Genomic DNA, 9,973 nt, shown 5'->3' with positions numbered 1-9,973 from the left:
AATAAATAAGATTGGGCAATTTATTTTTCATTCATGTTTGTATGTGTTCATGAATCGTCCAAAAAATTAATAGATGATGACATATAATTTCAAGAAGTTGAGAATTTGAGGCATGTGTCATTAGGGATTAATTTCTAAATGCTCCTGATCGATGGATCCATCACAAGGGACGGTGATCGATCCGTTGAGATTAGTGCACAAATCACTTAGTCAGATGGACGAGTCTCGAGTCCACGGTGTAGAGACACTGGAGTGATTATGCAAGTACTTGTTAGAGAACAAGGTACTGAACGTGACCAAAAATAGTAGTCACATGGATGTCTATCCACTCGTCAGTGACTACTTAAGCTGTAGTTGTATGATTGGTCCTTTGACCTGCGATGCCTCAGCTATTCACTGTGAGGTTGCTGTAGTTTGACGAGCATGTGAACTTAGGCCCTAGTCATTCGGGTCCTTGTAGTGCGAATTGGCTGCAGTAGGTTCATTTTGGAATAGGGTTGCATCTAGATGGGATCTATCGATCTTGATAGATTAGGAGTGATCCTATGTGATTTATGAGATTGAGTTTGATAAATTTCTGGCCAGGTATTTTGGAAAAAAAGTTTTCCATATCTCGAACTGGAAGTCTTATAAATTTGATATATGACTGACGATGGGGTTTGACGAGATATCCATAACCTCCATCACGTCGGAATCCATGATAGAGGGACTGTATCATACGTTAACTGCACCAAGAGGTTCAGATATTCTATTCTGCTGGGTTGCCACCACATACTGCTAGGTGTCACTAGTGGATTGTGAGACTCGAAGGCATTCACTTGGTGACCAGTGAACCCTAAGAGTAGAACTGAAATCGTTTCAGTCCACTGAAAGGAGTTTCAGTGATATTGAGATGGAGGTCTCAATATTTCTCACTACCAGTCAGAATAGAACCTACAGGGTTACACACATAGAGGATTTAATTAGTCAGACTATCATAATTGTGATTTGGAATCATAATAGAAATCAATCATCAATATGATTGGTGATTGAATTAACCCACTAATTGTTAGTGAGTTAATGAAAGAAGAATTAAGTGGAATTGATTGCAATTGGATTGCAATTCGGGCTGATTTAATGAGCCAAATCAAATTGGGTTCGACCCAAATTAATTTGGGTTTATGATTGGGTCAATTTGATTAAACCAAGGTTTGTGCGGATTTTAAAGACCACATGTCGTTGTAGGATGAATATGACTTAAGTCATGTTCATACTATGCGGACTTTGAAGTCCACATGGCATCGTAGGATGCATGCTCCCAAATCAATTAATTCTCCTAATGAGATTAGGAGTCCTAATATGATTAGAAAATTAATCAATTGATTAAATAGACACATGTCATGCATCTATGAGCACAAGGATTGGACACTTGGCATTAATCCAAGGTTGGGTTATAGTCCCATACCCTTAATAAGATTAGAAGAAGCCCTAAACCCAATCTATAAAAGGGTAGCAAGGGAGAAGTTATGAATGAATTCTCTCCTCTTCCTCTCCATGCCTCCTCTTCTTTCTTCCTCCTTCTCCACGGCAGCAAGGTGTCTTCATCCTCCTCTTCTTCCACGGTAGCAAGGCAAGGAAGATCCACGTGCAAGGTTCATCCTTCCTCTTCCTCCATCGCGAGCAAGGTTGAAGAAGAAAGGGTTCTTCTTTAAGGAGGTATGTTGTAGATTTTTATCTTCTGATCTATATGATAGTCATGAGAGGTCTTTGTAAGGAGCTAGCACTCCAGTAAGACCCTATCTCAGATGATTAGATCCTCATGTGGATACCTGTAGAGGCTGGACAATTGTGTGGCTCAAACAGGAACCTAGATAGTGTTAGATGTATGCCCTAGAAGCCAATCTGGCTGACACATTATTAATTCTAGGGACATAATTTTGTACTTGACTATTTATTATTGAATAAATAAAAGGCATCTTTTCATTCATATTATTTATGTGTCTATGAATCGTCCAAAAATTAATAAGATGATGATACATATTCTCAAGAGTTGAGAATTTGAGCCATGTATCATTGGTGATTAATTTCTAAATGCTCCTGATCAATGGATCATCACGAGGATGGTGATCGATCCGATCAGTGCACAGATCACTTTCCTTCTGGATGGACGAGACTTGAGTCCATAGTGTAGGGACACTGAAGTGATAGTGCAGGTGCTTGTTAGAGAACAAGGGTACTGAGCGTGACCAAGACAAGAAGTCACTTGGATGTCTATCCACTCGTCAGTGACTTGCTTGATGTTGCAGTAGTGTGACTGGTCCTTTGACCTGCGGTGCTTCGGCTACTCACAGTGAGGTTATTGTAGTTTGACTGCACACATACATGGTCTCTAGCCATATGGGTCCATGCAGTGTAGATTGGCTGCAGTAGGTTCACTGTAGGAGTAGGGTATGCACCTACAAGGAATCTATCGACCTTGATAGAAGAGGAGTGATCCTATGTGATTTGTTAGACTGAGTTCTAAGACCTTGGCCAGGGCAGTAATATAAAGTGGAGAAAGAGTTTTCCACTATCGAACTCGAGTCGAATAAATCTTGACATATGACAGACGATGGGGTTTGACGAGTTGTCCATGACCTCCGTCCTGTAGGGATCCACGATAGTAGGACTGTATCACACGTTAACTGCACCTAGAGGTTCATCATTCCATTCTGCTGGGTAGCCACTACATGCTACTAGGTGTCACTGGTGGATGGTGGGACTCACAGGGATTATCTCGATGATCGATAAACCCTAATGGGTTGAGTTGGAATCGTTCCAACCCATTGAAAGGAGTTTTCAATGATATACTGATAGAGATCACAATATATCTCACTACCAGTCAGAATAGAACCTATGGGGTCACACACACTAGAAGTATTGACCGATCCGATGGTTGAAAAGTGATTATGAATCACGAGTAATCAATTCGATTGATAAGAAGTTGAAGAAGGAAAGGGAATTAATTAATTGGACTTGAAACAAGAGTCCTACTTCGAGTAGGATTCCTAGAGTCCTAATTGGATTAGGACTGAGAATCCTAGTTGGAGTAGGACTGGGATTCCTACTTGGAATAGGATTCCTGCAATCCTAATGAGATTAGGAGTTTTGAATCAAAATTGGATTCCTACTTGGAGTAGGATTCCTAGAGTCCTAATCGGATTAGGACTTCGGATTCAAATAGAGTCCTAATTAGATTAGGACTAAAATTATATATGTCCTAATTTGGATTAGGGTTTCTTAAGTCACAATTAATTATTAATCTAATGAATCAATAAGACTCCTAATTGGATTAGGATTGAAGAGTTCAATTGAGTCAAATTGATTTAAGTTCTAATTGGATTAGGACTTACCTAGATTGGATCCAAATTGGTTCACCGTTGGGCTAAGCCTAATTGGATTAGGGCTTGACCACATTAGGGCATTCCAATCCCTACCTAATATGGATTAGGATTTACCATGAGGAAGGGGATAAGCCCCTCCCTTTCCACGTGGAGAAGGGAGAAGAGACGGCGCCCCCTCTTAGGATAGACATCAAGAACTCCTAAATGTTAGGAGCTCCACATGTCTATAAAAAGGGACTTGTGGGCAGCACCTAGGGCATAGAAGAAGTGCTCTCTCCTCTCCTTGCTGCCGCCACCCTCTCCCTTTCCCTTGGTTCAGCCGCCAACAAGAAGAAGAAAAGAAGAGAGCCTTGTCCGCCTCCTCTTCCTCCAATCCTTCTTCCAACGCAGGGAAAAGAAAGAAGGCTGCGTGGGGATTCTTCTTCTTCCTCTTCTTCATCCTTCTTCTTCCTCCTCTCAAGCACAATCAAGGGTTGATTGAAAGAGAGGAAATCAGCCATCAAAAGAAGTCTTTGCAAGGGAGCTAGCACCCCGGGAAGACAAGAGAGCTTTGATCGGATCACTGCTTCGTGTGGATACCCGTAGAGGCCGGACATTTGAACGGCTTCAAGCAAACCTTCATCCTAGACCATGAACTTCAGTTTGCGGTGATCATCTACCCGCACAAGATGAAGATCTGATCTTCCTAAAGGTTTAAAAAGTTTTAATTCTTATCTAACTACGAACGATTCATAAAACAACGTTCATGCGATGAACGTCGATCCCGCTTATGCCGATTCCGCTGCCATCTGAATTTTTTTGAAATATCAGTGGCATGGGCGGATTCCCAACAGTGGTATCAGAGCCTAGGCTTCGTAGATTAAGGTAAGAATTAATTATCTAAAGGCTTATTAGATCTGAAAATTGAATGATCATGCATGCTGAAAATTTTTGCATGCAGATTTTTTAGGGGTGCTGATTTTTGCATGCTGATTTTTATGTGATAAAATGATGATTCTAATTGCGTTGTTAATGAGATTACAAAGTTTAGAATCATGATTAGCATGATCAGCAACCTATGTCATGATATAATCAGTTAGTTTTCAGATCTGAAAATTATAATTGTTGCATATGGTGATGATCATAGGATTCAAACTCTTTTGGTATCAAATGTAATGACCTGCGATGTGATCTGCAATGTCATGTAATTTTTCAGATGCTTGCATGCATCTTATTTGATGTTTCGAGAGGCCTGCGTGCCTCCTAAAAGGAGATGTAATTTATTTTTATTTTTATTTTACAATCTGGTTGTATTTGTGTGATGTGATGTACGTCAACGATCAAGTTGAAGACTAGGCATGAGATGAACAGGTGATCTAAGCGGTTGATGGCGATTGGATCAAGAGTTGATCAAGGATCGGATCAAGGAGGCTTGGAACTAATTCAAGAGTTGAAGACCAGTTGATCGATTGACGTGCATGTGCTTGTAATACGACCTAACTAGAATCCATGATCATCACCTATTTAAAGTTTAGCTTTAATTATTGCTATGATTATAACTGCCTGCAATGTGCCGTTTGCATGTGATGTGAATGTGAGTCGGGTAGATAGGTTTACAAGTGATGTAGCAAACCCAATTGAGACCTAAATCAAAACCTCCTCAATCAAGTCGAGGGTGAACCGTCATGAGCAAGTCATATTAGATTAATTGATCTAATTGGTGTCTAGAAAAGCATGAAAGGTGGTTACTTAATTAGGACCTTACTCTCTGAGTAAGGGGAGCCTCCCACCTGCTTACCTGGCCAATTGTTCGATTACCTCTTATGAAGAGCTCAAGTTGCAAACACTAAGACCTGATTAACGAATATTAAGTCAATAGGTCTTCCACTGTAGTAGAGCTGCTAAGGCCTTTCTGATGTTGATTTGTCTCGGCTGGACACAGTGGTCAAGTTGCATCGGAGGGCTGGACCTCTCTATAGACATGAGATGTTGTAGGATAAAGGTGGGGTTGGGCACCAATAACTGTTAGGTGAGGACCCAATGACGACTTTATTCCTACGGTTATACGGTGGGTCTGACTTAACTAAGAAATGGGACCAATAACTGTTAGGTGAGGTCTTCATGGCTTAGAGACCAAGTTACACTGCAACATGCTTGAGAAGCATTGTACAAGAGTTGTACATTCATCAATCTATGTGTCACCAATAACTGTTAGGTGAGGTGGCATGTAAATTGGTGGGACCGCAGTACCCACTAGAAATCCTAGTCGTGTTGGATTTCCGTTTTCCTACCAGGGGAGTGTGAGGGATTCGAGAAAATAGTGGGAGTTACATTTGTTCTAAAAGACCTTAGAACAGATTAGGATCAAGCACAAAAGTCTAACTAGAATCTTTACTCTCTGCAGATACAATGTCAGCTTCAAACCCTTTGACCCGTATTCTTGAGACCAACCGACTAACCGGAACCAATTACAAAGACTGGCTTAGAAACCTCAAAATTGTTTTGGACTGTGAGAAAATAGGCTACATACTCGATTCAGATATCCCCATACTACCAACACGTCCTACTGATGTTCAGCGTGAGATGCATAAAAAGTGGTTGGATGATGACATTGAAAGAGTAGATGCCCTATAAGCCAATCATTTGATGGGTTTTTCTTTGTAATCCTCCAAATCATGTACTTTGACACTCGATATATATCAATAAAGGCATTGTGTTTCATCATTTGCTGCTTATCTATTTTATTATTGGATGATGAACCCCATAAATTAGGACATTGGTTTTAAGGGTTATGATGAGATCATACCAGTGAGACCTAAAATCCTAAAATCCTAATTTAGAATATTCCCAGTCAAATTGGTATATTGAGTCGGGGATCAATATTACCGGAAAGACTGGCACATCTTATGTATGCTCAATGTAGAGGGTGATTGATCTCACAATCACTTGTGTGAGACACTAATACAAAGATGTGGGTGCTCATTAGAGGAATGAGTTCACTGAAATGACCAGCCATGAGAACATCTTATGGATTCTTACTTAATTATCAAAAGATGGTTCTCATAGTGGGAGTTGTGCAAGTGATCCTTAGACCTGAGATCACCATGGTACCTTGTGCACTTGAAGCTATGTTTTGGTTTACCCTCATTCACGACATTGCGTTGTGTACGGGATATTCTGGATATGGTGGATTTTGTACGAAGGTTGTGAGTAGGTCAACAAGGAATCAGTCACTTCTAGTAAGAGAAGGTAACATCCTACTTACTCTAATCTTATGATGATTCACGAAGCCTTTGATCAAAGCAAAATGAATATTAGAAAGAGTTTCTAATGTTTCATTGTTTGAATTATCATATAAAAGATTGAGAGAGACATGAATAAGTGATTGAGTTTGATATTGATCCATACTCGAGCACTTATTCAGGATGTAGTATGATTGAGGGATTGAATTGCACAGTAACTTTCCACTGAAGGGTATGTTTGGATTTGTCCAATACATTCCTCATCTTCCGGGTAGACATGATACGTTGCTAGACGTCAATCATGTCTTGTGGGTTGATCGGATCAAAGAGTTTGATTAGATCAAAGCATCAGAAAGGTTCTGATTGCTAAGTCAGGTTTAGCACTAAATTGAACCTAAATTGGATTAGAGGTTGTTACGGGGGAACTTAGCCACCATGCCCCACGTGACCGGCACGCGCGCCCAGGAAGACTACGGCAGCCCCTTGATCCAGCAATCCGACCCCGAGTCGGACATCTTCGGCTCCGCAGCCCGACCCCGAGTCGGCTGCCCCTTGATCCAGCAATCCGACCCCGAGTCGGACATCTTCGGCTCCGCAGCCCGACCCCGAGTCGGCAGCCCCTTGATCCAGCAATCCGACCCCGAGTCGGACATCTTCGTCTCCGCAGCCCGACCCCGAGTCGGACATCTCTCGACAACGACAGGCTATTCCCCAGAGGCACGCCGCAGCCTCCTGCTCCACTACTCCCTGCAACGGTTGTATCTGGCGCTGCTCCACGATCCCCTATAACGGCCGTACAAGGCGGAGCTCCACTACGCCCTGTCATGTCCGTACCCAGCGCTGCCCCACGACGTCCTGTAACGGCCGTGTCAGTGGCAGCTCCATCGTGCCCCACGATGACGAACCCCCCTGAAAGACCCCCCAGCCTGGTATATATGCGGCTGGGGGAAGAAGGGGGGGTAAGCAAGAACTTCCAGAGCATTCTCCTACTTGCTACTATTATCTCTCCTTCTCCTCCAATCTCCTCTGACTTGATCGTCGGAGGGCCCCCACTACCCCAGTGGTGGTGCGAGGCTTGCTTGCAGGTTTTTCGGTGGAAGGTGGAGCGCAATCAACACCAACCAAGGCAACTCAGACGGAATCCCGTTCACACCGCTGTGCCAATCGTTCTCGGTTTGGACCACCAGCAACAGTTGGCGCTAGAGGAAGGGCCGAATCTCAGAGCGATCGTCATGGCACGGCGAGGTGGTCGTGGAGCTTCCAATGCCTCCGGTCGCGGGGCCTCTCGCGCCTCCGGCCGGGAGGCCGCTGCGTCTCCAACACATTCTCAGCAACACTCCACCGCTCCACCTCCCATTCAGATGGTCGAAGCCGCTCAGTTCGACCAGTTAGCCCAGCAGGTTCGCACCCTCGCGGAGGCAGTGCAGAACCTGCAGGGTGTGATGTCTCGGGGGCCGCAGCGGGCCCAGGAGCCGCTGCTCCCTGAGCGCTCACCTGTCCTCCTCAACCCGCGCTCCTTCCTCTCCCATGGGGAGGAGCGCCGGCGCGAGGAAGATTCTCGAGCACGGTCCATTCTGCCGGGACCTTTCCATCGGAGCTGCGCGGGGTACGAAAGGCGGGCCCGGGCGCGTTCCCAGACCCCCCAGTCCTCAAGGAACCCGCGCTCCAGTCGGTCCCCCTCTCGGTGCTCCTTGTCTCCCACCCATCGGTCGCGCTCCCTGGACCGGCGGGTGGACGATCTCCACCGACAACTCCAGGTCCTGAAGGGCCACTCCAAAGATCCCTTCGCCGACTTGGAGATCTCCTCCCAGCCGGCGCTTGCCTCGAGGATCCTGCGGACCCCGAATCCGCCGGGGTTTAAAATGCCGGCGATCGAGCCCTATGACGGGGCGGCGGACCCGCGGGATCACGTCGAGAGTTTCAGGACCCTTATGCTCCTCCACGGAGCATCAGATCCTCTCCTCTGCAAGGCCTTCCCGGCGACCCTCCGTGGCCCGGCAAGGGCGTGGTTCGCCGGCTTGGAGGCTAACTCAATCCAGTCCTTTGACCAGTTTACTCGCCTCTTCATCACCCATTTCGCCGTCAGTAGCCGGCGGCGACTGGTCTCCGACTCCCTCTTTGATGTCCGGCAAAACGAGGGAGAAAGCTTGCGGGATTATCTTACCCGCTTCAACAAGGCTACGCTGGAAGTCCGGAACCTGAGCCAGGAGGTGGCTCTTTCAGCCCTGAAGCGTGGCTTCCGAAAGGGCAGACTCACCTTCTCCCTGGACAAACGCCTGCCGCGGAGCTTCCCGGAGCTGTTGTCCCGGGTGAACCAGTATGCGGACGCCGAGGAGGCGGCCGCCCACCGGAGCAAGGAGGTCGCCGAGATCCCTCCAAAGCTCGGGAAGAAAAGGCGAAAAGAGGCACGCCAGAGGAGGAGCCCGACGCCTCAACGTCGGCGCAGAAGCCTGTCGCCGGCGAGGAACCACGGCGCCCTACGCCCTCGTTCTCCGCCCCGACGTTTCAACCGGTACACTCCTCTCCTGACTCCCCGGGCCCAGATCCTCATGGAAATCAAGGGGCGGGAGGACCTCCCGGTCCCGAGACAGATGAAGAAGATTCCTGGGAGGAGGCCCTCTCGGGCGTACTGTGAGTACCACCGGGACCACGGCCACGACACCAAAGACTGCTTCCAGCTTCGGGACGAGATCGAGGCTCTCATCCGCCGAGGGCGTCTCGGTCGATATGTGAACGACCGACGTCCCCCCGCAGACCCGCGTCCGGCCGACCCAGCCCCTCAGGAGCCTCGGGAGCAGAATCGACCCGTCGCGGGCGTGATCCACACTATCACTGGGGGCTGCCCTCGGCCCGAGAGGAACGCAGGGGGCTCGACTGAAGCGTCAGGGGCAGCCGTCGCAAAGAGGCAGAGGGTCGGTAATGTAATCACTTTTTTTGATGAAGATGTAAAGGGGGTTCAGACCCCCCATGATGACGCCATGGTGATCTCCCTCACTATGGCAAACTATGATGTAAGGCGTGTTCTTGTGGATAGTGGAAGCTCAGCTGATATTTTGTTTTACGAGGGCCCTTTTGTGGGACAAAACCGTGAGGGCAATCCCCCCGTCAGCGCTGGACGCGCGGGCCGGAAACGTCTCCCTCCGTCAGCGCTGGACGCGCGGACCGGAGCGCCCAAAGCGGACAATACCTCGTGGGGGACGCGGTCTCTTTCTGCTCGGCTCGGTTGGGACTAAGGCTGTTGCCGGGGTGAAAATCCCGCAACAGAGGTATTCTAATCAGGTTAGGTCAACTTGCACCTGCACCTACTGCTGGCTAAGATGAGGAACCCAATGGGTCACACACAAGGGAATTGATCAAGGGTCTAATTGGATTAGATCATGTTTGCAAGAT

This window comes from Phoenix dactylifera, unplaced genomic scaffold (assembly GCF_009389715.1).
Source record: "Phoenix dactylifera cultivar Barhee BC4 unplaced genomic scaffold, palm_55x_up_171113_PBpolish2nd_filt_p 000814F, whole genome shotgun sequence".
NCBI classification, from domain to species: Eukaryota; Viridiplantae; Streptophyta; class Magnoliopsida; order Arecales; family Arecaceae; genus Phoenix; species Phoenix dactylifera.
This window is presented reverse-complemented; position numbering follows the sequence as displayed.